Here is a 13,280-nt window from a genome sequence, read left to right on the forward strand (position 1 = left end):
ATAAGGAGTTCTGTAGTGATAGGGGTAGCCCCACCAAAAATAAATGGCTGAGTAAGTACAGGTGTGGATGCGATGGATGGGACGCTTGACATTACCCTGTCCTTTCCCATACATAAAGTCTCAGGTACACCCAGATTTTCCTCCAGAGTGGGTATTACGGGATCAGTTTTGGCCCTTTTAGCACCTTTGGGCTTTCTGGATCTTTTCCTTTTCGTTGCGAGATCCTCTCTAAGACCTGTATGCTCCGGCAAGATATCAGCCACACCCTGATCCCTGGGCAGTACAAACTCTGCAACGGGGGAGAGATCTACATCACTAATAATGCGTGATGTGTCTCTATCCCTTAGCGAGGATGACGGTGTCCTTAACTGTTGTAAAACAGACTCTATCGTTTGGTCAATACTGTCCAATAGGGATAGGTGGGTGGCATCAAGCAAGAGCGGTGTACTAGTGTTTGTTGATAAACCTGGCGAGGATAAACAGGAATTTTCTACACCCTCCTCAGTTAATTTGTCAAGCACTAAAGTACACTTATTAGTTACGGGATTAGCTTTAAGGAGAAATTTGTCCAAAGTACCTGAAGCCACAGGAGCAGCCTTGCTTCTGGTTTCCCTACTGGCCATAATGTAGCGACCTGCCTCGGGGCAACCAGCTAGACAAAGAGCATAACCGGGGAGACAGGGCGTTAGAGGGGTAGCCCGGCCCGGTCTCTGCCGTTCTCTAACGGCCTCAAACGGCCTGCCCTTTGCCCGGGCTTAGCCCGGCGCCCGCCCGCGCGCGTCCCACGACTCGCGTAGCATGGTATGATCTTGTAGCCAATGTCCGGGCGTGGCGCCCAGGGTGGAGGCGGGGTCTCAGGGGAAGAGTCTCCAGGTGCGGCACGCACCCACGCCGCCAAGATTCCTGGGACTCGCAGTCCCGCTGTAAGTGCCTGCGCCCACGCTGATGATGAATCTGCTCCCCGGGTCCTTGCTGGGGAAAGGCACTCCCACAGAGTCTCCACACACCAAAGTCCGTACCTTCACAACCTCGAGCGGAATCTTAATCTTGTGTGTGCTGTCCTTGTTCTGGTGTCTCAAACTGCATTATTTTCTGTGGTTACGTTGGGGACTTGTAGTCAGTCGCAGCTGGCATGTGTGAGGAGTGGTGGGGCAGATGAGTGGTGGGAAATTATTAAATAAAAATCTATTTACCTTCACACGTCCTCCTCTTCGCTGCACGTCCATTTCCTGCTGCTGCAGTCCGATTTTCAGCACAGGCCAGAGCCAACTGCCTTACCAATCCTGGCCTTCCTCTCACTGTGTTAACCAGCATGACAGAAGTGCCAGGATTGGAGGGAGCAGCCTGTCTCGGCGCTCCTGCAGGTACCGGAGGCCTGCACTTGCTTTTACTGGGTTAGAGCTTTCAAAGTGAGCATGTCTGTCTGGCTGTCTCAAGATGGATGGCCAAAGGGACATACGTACTTTGAAAAGTGCCCAGGAAGCCTACCCTTCTCCCTCCTGCTGCCACTCAGCAAGCTCTGCCCATCCTGGCCCTCGATTCGGAACTAGTGGAGGTAAAAAAAAATGGTAATAAATACATGTTATTACCATTTTTTAATCTTTGGTGCTTTTTGGGGCATTTTAGTTGGCGCCGTGTTAACTGTGTCCTTGTTAGTTGTCAGCTATCGCGTATTTACAGATTTGTTTCTTGCCACATATCGATAGCAAAAAGTGAACCCTAGCATGAGAATATGGGTCATTGTTGAGTTTGTAATTTTCAGTGTAAATCGCTTTGTGGATGTTTGTGAGTGGGTTGCCCTGTTTAACCTGCCTTGAACCTGATTTAAATAATTCCATTAGTATGTCTGTGCAATCTGTTTATTGAGAATGTGATTTAAATGGTAATTCAGGATGCAAGATTTCATTCTATGATTTATTGCTTTATTTGTGTTGATGAGTGGATATGGTATGCATATGTTTTAATTAGTTCCCGGGCCAAATTTCCATTTTCCCAGCAAAATGTGTAAACTTCCCAAATTAGAAGTTACATGAAATCTCTCGAAATCTAGTATTTCACTTGTAGAATTCTCGCCTGCAGAAGTCTGGTTCACACAAAAAAAGTTTCACCACGAAACATTTTGTGCTTGAACCACGTTCCTTTTAATATATATGCTTGCTTTCTCTCCTGAGGCTTGAGCCGGGAGGTTATGCGCTTTTAACCTTGCTGATTTTAAAATTGTCGATTGTTGAATTTCCCTGTGTGTCCTTTCCCCTCCCCTCGCGCTGAATTACTAGACGCGATCTTAGTACTCTGGCAGTGTAGAATTTAAAAACGGTCACGCAACTACGCCTACAAACCATTTTGGAGGAAAGGTGTATTGTACATGGTAATTCATTCTATTTCCCAGCCAAGAGCAGCCTACTTGCTCGGACTCTCTCTGGGGGTGTAGCCGATTGAAGGGCCGTCATCTCTAGGGACTGGGTGATTACAACAGCGGCCATCTTAGTGTGGGCTCGCTGGGAACGTCGCTCGGACGACGTTATAAAAACAGGGCAAAACCACACTCGTGCAGACTGCTTGCTTTCTCTCCTGAGGCTTGAGCCGGGAGGTTATGCGCTTTTAACCTTGCTGATTTTAAAATTGTCGATTGTTGAATTTCCCTGTGTGTCCTTTCCCCTCCCCTCGCACTGAATTACTAGACGCGATCTTAGTACTCTGGCAGTGTAGAATTTAAAAACGGTCATGCAACTACGCCTACAAACCATTTTGGAGGAAAGGTGTATTGTACATGGTAATTCATTCTGTTTCCCAGCCAAGAGCAGCCTACTTGCTCGGACTCTCTCTGGGGGTGTAGCCGATTGAAGGGCCGTCATCTCTAGGGACTGGGTGATTACAACAGCGGCCATCTTAGTGTGGGCTCGCTGGGAACGTCGCTCGGACGACGTTATAAAAACATACGTACATGGCTCCGCGCAGCGGACGCGCATTGCGAGCGCGCCGATCGCGCGCCGGAGTCAAGCCAGAGTCCAGCCCGTCTGCGCCCGTCCGCGATCGAACAGGGCGCGGGGCTGGACTCCATACGTCTGGCACCTCACCACCTGTAGAGCCTCACACTAATAAGACTCACCGCCGTTATTATTCTAATGCTGACCTGCTGAAACTTGGTAAGCCACTATCCTGTTGTTGCCTGCACTCTATAGACCCGATGTCTTTACCCGTCCAATGCAACATTTGCCATCAATCACTTCCCAAAAGTACCCCTACCACGAATAAAATGCTGTACCTTAACATGGCATCACTGAACTGCAGGTCCTTGCCTAAGCATAGAATTGAAATTAATGACTTGTTGATTAACGAAAAACTGGACACCTTGTTTCTTACAGAAACATGGTTAGATGAAGCTTCCGCTCCGGAGATCTTAGAGGCCATACCGAATAACTACTGCCTTCTGAGAATCGACCGGCAGAGGCAACGGGGGGGAGGACTGGCAATGATATGTAAAAAAGAACTAGAGTGTACATTAAACGAACTAAAAATTGCGGACAGTGAATGTGGTCGATTCACCATAAAATTAGATGCCACCAACACAATCACGGGCTTACTCATATATAGACCCCCTGGAACAGCGCTATCCTTCTGTAGCCAATTTATTGAACTGGCTACTCAACTTGCCATTAGATATAGAAATGTCATCATACTTGGCGACCTCAATATCCATCTAGAGGATAGCCACTCCAAGGAAGCTCAACTCTTACTGAATGCTTTCGACGCAGTGGATCTTAAACTCCTCTCCACTGTGTCCACTCATCAACAAGGGCATTTATTAGACCCCATATTTACTAATTGGGAAGGCGTAAATATTTCATCACCCATCCCACTAATATGGTCTGACCATAGTATGGTACCATTTAAGATAGTCAGAAAATACATCACCAATTCTCATGCCAAAATGCCTCCCTACAGACGCCGTAATTTTAAAAAATGCACCCCGGAATTGCTGTCACAGGAACTTACCGAACACCTCCCTTTAACAGGAAACTCCCTACAGGAAATATGGGATAATTTTGAATCATGGATAACTAAAGCGTTAGACAAAATTGCTCCATGGACTACCAAACCACCAGCTCGACAAACTAAAAATGCCCCCTGGTTCACTGAAAAACTTAAAAAGGCAAAAGCTGTATGCAAATCCATAGAACGAAAGTGGAGGAAAAACTACACTTTAGAACTCAAAGAAATTTATAGAAGCGAACTGAAGAAATACCAAAAACTGATAAAACTAGAGAAAAGTCTCTACTACAAAAGTAGAATTGTAGAATCTAAAAACCCTACAAAGGAACTATTCAGCATCTACAGAGAAATCACTACTTCCTCCCGCCTGGATACTAAAGACACCTACTCCACAGTGATATGCGATCAGATAGCTGATTTCTTTGTGGAGAAGGTAGAAAAAATGCATGCCACCTTTCCTAGCAGTACCAGGACAGATAAAAACAAGGTAGCCAATCCAGATTCCCTCTCCCACAAATCCCTTTTTACCAACTTCAGGACCCCCAACACGCAGGAACTAACGAAGATCATAAATAGTATTTGTTCAGGCTCCCCTATGGACGCCTGCCCTCCGGAACAGTATAAAGCAGTCATGGAAAATTTACTACTGGATCAAATACGCAACATGATTACTCTATCATTCCAAGAAGGTCATGTCCTGAAAAACTGGAAATCTGCCCAGGTAATACCATTAAAAAAAAAAACAATATCCCACTCACTCAGCTTCAAAACTTAAGGCCAATCTCGCTTCTCCCTTTCTGTGCCAAAGTCATAGAAAAGGTGGCCAATCTTCAACTTATGGAGTTCTTAGAGAAGGAATCGCTCCTCCACCCCTCCCAGTCAGGGTTTAGATCGGGCCATTCAACCGAATCAGCTGTTCTGTATTCTACTGAACAGATTCGGAAGATAGTGGATGAGGGAGAGACAGCAGCGTTGGTCCTATTGGACTTGAGCGCAGCGTTTGATACCGTGCTGCACTCAACGCTGCTGTCTCGGCTCTCAGACATGGGAGTAAAAGGCCCAGCTCTCACCTGGTTCCAGTCCTACCTTACTGACAGAACCTTCCAACTTCACTGCCCACCCTTTAAGTCATCTCCTCGCGGTGTGAGCCATGGGGTTCCACAGGGCTCTAGTTTGAGCCCCACATTATTCAACATCTACATGGAACCCCTGGCACACATTGCGGAGGAATTTGGGGTGGGCATTGTCAGCTACGCTGACGACACCCAGTTGGTGTTCAAAATAACGCCAGACATTAGAGACTCAGCTTCCAACTTCTCTAACTGTATGATATCAATAGCGAAGTGGATGAACACCAATTGTCTCCGTTTAAACGGAGACAAAACTGAGGTATTGATAGTAGGGAAGGATGCCTCTGTCTGGTCCCACGCATGGTGGCCTAGCGAACTAGGAGAATTACCTCTGCCTGTGGAGAAGGTGAAAAATCTCGGAGTCATGCTTGACGCCGACCTCTCAGGCAAAGCCCAGGTTAACAAAGTCACAAGCAAATGCTATGGCACTTTAAAATTACTCCGTAAAGTACTCGACCTTTTGCCGACCGAAGCGAGAAAAACCATTGTCCATGCATTAGTATCCCCTCATTTGGACTATGGCAATGTCATCCTACTCGGTGTCAATCAAAAGGGTCTGCATCAGTTACAATGCATACAGAATTCAGCAGCACGACTGGTGCTCGGTCTCCCTCGGAGATCATCTACTAAATATGCACTTGCCAAGCTTCACTGGCTCCCTATTAAAGAGAGAATCATATTCAAGACTCTCTGCTATGCACACCGTATTGCTCAAAACAAAGGCCCTTGCTATTTGAGAGATCTTATTACCATCCATAGGCCGATCAGAGACCTTAGATCGTCAGGCATGATGCTATTCAAAACCCCTCGCATCACAAAAGCTAAGATGGGCGGAAAATCCTTCCGCTATCTGGCCACCAAATTTTGGAACGCTCTGCCTATCCATCTACGGATGGAGCCATCTGAATTGAGTTTCAGAGCTAAACTTAAAACTCACTTATTCCCCAGATACTAACTTAATCTCTTATGGCTCATGCTTTTCCTGAGGGGTTTGCATTTTGCAGTCAGCGCGGGGACACACAGCTTTGTGCAGCCAGGCGCTTAATAAATGCTAATTATTATTATTATTATATCGTGTGACTTGTTTCACCCAAGGAAATTTCTTGTGTGAAAAAAGACATAAAATACTAAATGACTGAGTTTACAATCAAAGAACGTAATCCTCTGAAATTTCACAATATTATCATCAAATTTTGTGAAAAAATAAGTATGCCAATTTACACATCGCTAGTTATTCTCTTGTTTGGGTTGACCAAGGTTGGGTCTTTGTTATCACAAGCCATGCCAGGTCAATGTGATGCTCACTTTTTTGGCAGTTGAGAAGGTTTCTAAAACCCACAGTTCACAGCGAGCGAGCAATTGTGATGATGTCACCTAGTGCTGTCAATCAATTCTAAGTCACACTAGAAATAGAAATGGTGAAATCTGAGGTAGCTGCACGACACACTGTCAAGTATAATGACTAAAAATAAATGTGTTAATATCAATGATATGTGTGAAAATTACAGAGTCTTCAGAGGATTGAAACATGAAAGTCGCAGCTTGCAGTTCATAACACAATGTTTGAAATGTAGAACCAGTAGCCGATAAAGTTTAGTTTGTTTGCTTTTGATTGAAACTATAGTCCTTCTTTAAAAGTGGACTTTTGTTTTCTTTCATTGTATTACTTCATTCTATATCAACTTAGCATGTACTGTATTGAGTTTGCTGAAGACTACTGTATGAAAATGCAATAACTGCAAATTGCATTTGACCAAGTATATTGTTGCAGAATGAAAGAAATACATTTTTACACGAGTCAGTCTGAAATTGTAAATTACATTATACACATTCAATTTACTGTGCTTCAGTGCTATACACAGTATGACAGCACGATTTAGTAAAAATCTGTATGATGCAGTGTGGAAAGCCACAATCCGAAAACACAATATTCAACCGATTGTTTTTCTGACATATTTTACTAGCTGATACGCTGTTTTCCTATTTCAATTACATCAGCTAATCTAATGCAATATCAAAACCTGTAACTATGTATCTGTAGCAGTTTAAAACCTTGAAGCACAATAGAAAGACTTTGGGAGGCTTAAAAAGAGCCTTTTCAATATGGTTTCCACTCGCTCCACTGATTGACTTGAAGTTCCATTGAACGGAGAGGAAGGGGTGGGCATTGAAGGCGATGGTGTGCAAGATCCTAGCGGTGCCCATGCGATGGAAGGCAACATTACCGCCCACCAGAGACAACTGGTTTAAGAAAATCATACACATTTTAGATCATGAGGGTCTTATATTCAGTTTTAATGGACAACTGTCTATATTCACAACAATCTGAGACCGTTTACTGCATCCAGCAGTCGCTGTATAGAGTGCAACTCGAAAAAGACAACATTTGGGGCAGTCAGGCACGTCTCGTTTGATAGGGAGCTACCTTACTTGGCTGAATGCAAATTGCTATCTGTATGAAAGCAATGCTTCCTCTGCTGCAGTCGCTCCCTTCTCTGCTGGTTAACATAGTTCAAGGACCAATTGGGTTTAGAAACACCTTGCATACTGCGTGTTGTGTCACTGGAGTTTGGTTGGGTTAGTGCTTTGGGACATATGAGTGACTTTAGTGAGGAGGCAGACATAGAGTAAGATGCATTCAATGGATCAACAGAAAAAGTAATAGTGATGTTGTGTATTTCTTGTGTATCTCTTTGGGTATGCATAAGTGGCTGAACGAAAGGATTCTAGATCTGTTACCACGATTTCCTTGGGAAGTCAGGGCTGTCATGTTTCGAGGTTGCATGCACATTTGTTACCCTGTAAGGTTAGGGATGCACATGGTGCAGTGCGAGAGCAGGACTATAGGACAACATATCCTGAGGGGTACTCAGAATCAGTCTTGCACCAGTCCAACGTTTGTGTGTTCCAAGAAAATGAACAGTTTTACTTGAGAAAGTACAAGCGGTATGACATTGTGTTATGTTATGTTATGTTAATTGACTTGTAGAGCACGCAGCTACTCCGAGGAGTGACTTGGCGCTAGTCACAGCCAGAATCAAGGAACGAGAGAGAAAAGTAATGAGGTAAAAAAAGATATATTTTGAGTGCTCTTCTGTACTCATACTCCCCACTAATAATATGTGGTGACGGGGGAAGACTGTTCCATTCCTTTTTTTCTAGGACAGAGAAAGAACTCCCACCCTGTCTCACACAATGGATTGTGGGTGTAAATGCTAAAAGAGAAGATGCATAACCTAGGTTCCTACAGATGATAATGGACTATTCCGGTGATTGGATACACTGGACCACATTTATAGAAAGCCTTGTGCGTCAACACCAACGCTTTGAAAAAAATCCTCGTCTTGACAAACAGGCAATGAAGAGATTTTAGGGTTGTATGACGGTACGACGCGTACCGTCACAACGCATCCCTTTACACCGCGTCCCTTACAACGCAAGTCGTTACCACGACTTGCGTTGGGGGCGCGGATTTCGAATAGTATCATTTACTATTCTAACACCAGTCCCCGTGGACACTAGGGAAGGTGTTGGGATAGTAAATTTACTATTTATAATCCTTTAGCGCCCTCCAGCGCAAGTCGTGGTAACGACTGTTGTGTCAGAGGGTTAATGCAAGAATGAGTCAGTGGAACGATGAATGAATACATGAGTGCAAAGATGAGAGACAGAGTGCATGTATGATGACCTATTGAATGCCCATCAATGACACATAAGGTCTTTCCATTCAAAAGCCAAGCCTAATGACATTGCCGGTGCGTGCTGACGTTATAGTTAACACTGCTCAACAGCCGAGTGACAGATTTCGAAGTTCACAATTACAATATATTTTTTCACCACTTCATTCCCTGAAAAGAAAAATCATTATCTTCACATAATATCATGGCCTATGATCTAATTCCATGTAGGGTGGAATTCACTAGCTTTCTACACCTGAGGTTGCCAGATTATTTGATCAATGAATTACAAGTTATTTAGATCTCACTGGCTTGCCTTATTTTGGAGATCTCTAGGTGTGATTCAGTGACGTAGTAACGACTTGCGTTGTAAGGGACGCGTTGTAAAGGCCACGCAGAGTAAAATCCGCGCGGTAAAGGATGTTTCCCGATTTTAGGTGGAGCGTCATTTATAGGTTGATCACATAATATCTGGCGGTAACTGTGCTGTCAAACCAGACTGAAAAAGTGACCATAATAGTTTTACCCTGTCTGCTATCTGGAACAGTAAAAACTTGCTAGGCAGAAGTTTCTACGGCCAATCCCTAGATGGACAAACATTGGATAATAATTACTGAAAAACTGGCATTTTGTAAGCATTCCATGTTATGGCTTAAGCAATGGGAGAGAAAGAAGTCCAACAAGGGAAAAAGAGAGAAAGACTGAGTGAAAGAGAAACATATGGAACAAGAGTGAACAAGAGTAAAGAAAGAGAGATGAAGAGAGAGAAGGAAAGAGAGTGACAGCAGCGAGAGAAGGAAAAGTAAAGCTTAGATCTACAAGTGCCCCTCAAATCACATTTCCTACTGACAACAGTTTTCCTACAAAAGATGAGAAAGACCTACATGTAGATGCTTCTAGAGAAGATTATTCATTAAATGCGTACTCTAAATAACTTTATGAGTATGTTGACACTATGGATGCTAAGGAGTGCTACATTTGTATGCAATTGCCTGCATCAGTTGCACAGGGGATTACATACCATCATCTCCCCTTGATTTGTTGCTTATTGCTGAGCTTATTTTGTGGAAAGGGTCATCTTCAAATATTATTACTCAAATTATGACTTGGTATTTTCAGAAGTTCCTGTGTTGAAGCATCTAAATTGTCAGCCTGATGCTAAAACTTGAGAGAGAATGGGACAATTCTGTAGACCCACCATGACATTAGATACAGCGTATGCACATCGATATAATTTAACTTGTTCCTTAACAGGTATAGAAAAGATATGGTGCACTGTCTCTCACTATACCCCCAACCCGTCTCATCTTTCTCTACCTAAGACAGCACAGAGAATACATTTATGAAAACATCCAGCAGTACATTGTGTCTAGCTCCCTCCTCCACAGCAATAATCCGAAGCAATTTACCTCCCATCATACAGTTCTCACAGAGGTTACACATACACTCATACACACCACTTTCCAGATACAGATCTATCGATAGGTGACACAGTCAGTTTGTTGGGGGGAGGAGGAGGAGGGGAAGGGTCATGTTTGAACTGTTTTGCTTTTTATATCACACTGCATGGCAAGATTTGAGCATATCCCATCAGTCTTAATGTTTGTTAATGCTCTATTGTCCAATGTATAATGTCTTCATCTTAGATTAAAATGTGATAGATGTATCTCATATTGATATAATGCAATAATGTTATGTTTCATAGAGGTACCCCAATATAGGCTCAGGTAGCAACTTAACCTTTCACCTATATTATCCCCTACTATTACACTACATAATGGTTCTTGGGGCTGACCTTCTACCTAGTTACGGTACAGCTAACTGGACGTGGGGTTTTCCCTGAAAACTAGCCTCATTCGTTATGCATGAGGATTCTTGGAAACTCAGCAGTACTATCATCTCCTGCATATTAACTATGTATAAGGGTCAATCCTTCCGTCATCCTAAGTATGACATGACACAGCAAGGTCGAGCCCGTGAGGGTACCACTTTGGCTATATAAACACCATATCGTTGCTGGGACAGGGAGAGGAGAAAAAGGACTTCCATGCTGACACACTGATGCGAGATGCTGAGTTTCCTGCATGCAGACACTCCAGCTCGCAGTGCTCTGACATTCCTCGCGGGGTGTCCATCTCGAGATCAGGATGGGGTCCTACAGTCTCTCACTTCCCTTAACAGGGTTGACTTTATCCTAGAGGGATTCTTGGTTCTACACCTACATACATGCTAGGTACAGTTAGGTACATCTAGTTAGGGTTGCATCGTAGGAGTACGCATTTTATTGTCATATATTTTTATACCTGCCTGTATTCATTGTTTTAGCACTATGGTAGAAATCTACCATTCTTTTACTCTGTTTGTGCTTATAAACATCTATATCTGTTTCTGTCTCATGGTTGTTTCAGCACACCTATTTTACACTAGAATGACGCTGGTTCAATAAATGCTTATTGAAAACGTCCCAACCGTTTATTCTGTGTATGTCTTTGAGACAAAGTGAGCATGAGTGACTGAGCGAAAAGTACTGTACAGTTTCCACGATCCCTGATGGGACAGCGTTGTCATGTTCTATTGTTGCCAAGAACTATTCTCTCCTTGGTAAGAGGGGTTTCTAGTGGCACTGTGAGCCAGCTAGTATACAGGCAAACATACCAGAGAGGGTGTCTGGAATAAGTCTGGACACCAATCCCACAGTCTATGTTGTTTAAACATGCAGATCCTATAAATGGCAATAAAAAAATAAAAGGTATAAAAAAGAAATTCATAGATTCAGTAGAAGACAAAGAGATATACCAGCTAAAGCAACAAATCATTCAAAAGTACCTCAATGGGCCAAAGAGGAAGGAGAACATTGGTTAGTGGGAAATTTAGCAGCACTAGCTCTAGATTGACAACATAAAGGAAAAGGATGTATAATCATTAGAAAATCTACAACTGACACAATGTATTATACAATTGAAGTTTGTGGATATTGGGGATTATATTTAGATGGAGCAGATCCTATTTTCCTGAAGTTTATTACATCTGTGGTGAAAAATGCATTTTATAGGTTACCAAAGTGATGTTATGGAATGTTTTACCTAGGGATAGTTTTTCCGAAAAATTGTTATCTGGAACAACTTGGGAGCATTCGAAAACAAAGAGAGGTGCCAGTGCTTTTGAAACTGTTGAAGACATCTTTGATGTTTTAATACCATCTGTAAGAGTGATGCTCAACTCACAAAAGATTAGAAAACTTTCTACTGTAGTTGATAAGTTATCTACTAGTACAGCTGTAGGATTTGTAGTTATAGATACTGAAATGGTTGCCATCCGATCTATGGTTTTGCAGGATCGACTTGCATTCGATGTCCTTCTCACAAAAGAGGGTGGAGTCTGTCAGATGTTAAAAGTTCAGCAATGTTGTACATACCTTCCATACAGCAGAAAGGAATTGAAGAAATGCATTAGGAACATTACTGACTTAAAGATTTGAAAGGAATAGTAGAACAGGTGTTTGAGAAGCAATAGGGAATGGATTTTCTGGGCTGACCCTGCCTCTACGGTCTCCATTGTAGTCCTTTCTCGAGCTCTAAACTCATCTTTCTTCACCACACTGAGCAGCTCTAACCCTTTCGTGTTCTTGTTGAGGGGCTTTACTCTGACAGCGAGAAACTTTTACTGCCGCCTACTGGCGTGAGATAGTACGTACCCAACAAGCTATATGGCCGCAGCTTTGTGACTCTAAGCCCCTTTCCCTGTCGTCGTTCCTCCGCACCCCTGTTTGACAGCCATCGGGCAGGAACTTTGGACATGGAGCCAGCCAGTGGGCGCAGGGATCGGCCCTAAGCTAAAGACCAATCTCAGAATCGGCTGGAGAAGGCAAGACAGAGGGCCGCCCAACAAGAGTTTAAGCAGCGACAGAGAGCTTAGATCTATGCTCTCAACCGAGTCATGACTGAGCTGGAACAGCAGCAGTTCGAGGCTTTTTGCAAGCAAATGCAGGTTTCTGGAGAATAAAGGCGGATGGCGTTCCTGGTTTGGCATCTTCACCTAGAAGGACTGAAGGAAATCTGGCCGGCGACCGCGAAGTAAAACACATTCTCCTGCGATGTAATCTGCACTGACTATGGCGGTCGATGGACAGTGATGCTTGATGTTTGATGCCTTTGAATTGTTATAAATCCGCTGTTCCCTCCACACCACTGTCTCTCTAATGAAGAACATTGTACCCTGGTGGTTACCACAACATTTCCTTTCCTTTCATTTATACTGTTTTCATATTGTTACATTCTTTTAAACTGCTTAATCAAGAATGTTTTTAACCTGATTGTTTTATGGTTTTAGTTGTTTTTTTTTTAAATAAAATGCCTGGGGTCAACTCCTCATTTAAATTCCTACAAAAAAAAAGGGAATGGATTTTCTGCTTTGGGCAGGTAGTTTGGAAACTTAGGGAGTAGAATTTCTGCAAGCATCTCTTTGAGAGACACAAATGTGC

General features: G+C 43.3%; 1 pseudogene; it reads left to right on the forward strand.

Annotated features, from left to right (window-relative positions):
* Nucleotides 1-12,399: 12,399 nt before the first annotated feature.
* On the forward strand, nucleotides 12,400-12,854 carry LOC144819321 (small vasohibin-binding protein pseudogene; annotated as a pseudogene).
* The last annotated feature ends 426 nt before the right edge of the window (nucleotides 12,855-13,280 follow it).

Source organism: Lissotriton helveticus, chromosome 2_1 (genome assembly GCF_964261635.1).
Source record: "Lissotriton helveticus chromosome 2_1, aLisHel1.1, whole genome shotgun sequence".
NCBI lineage: Eukaryota > Metazoa > Chordata > Amphibia > Caudata > Salamandridae > Lissotriton > Lissotriton helveticus.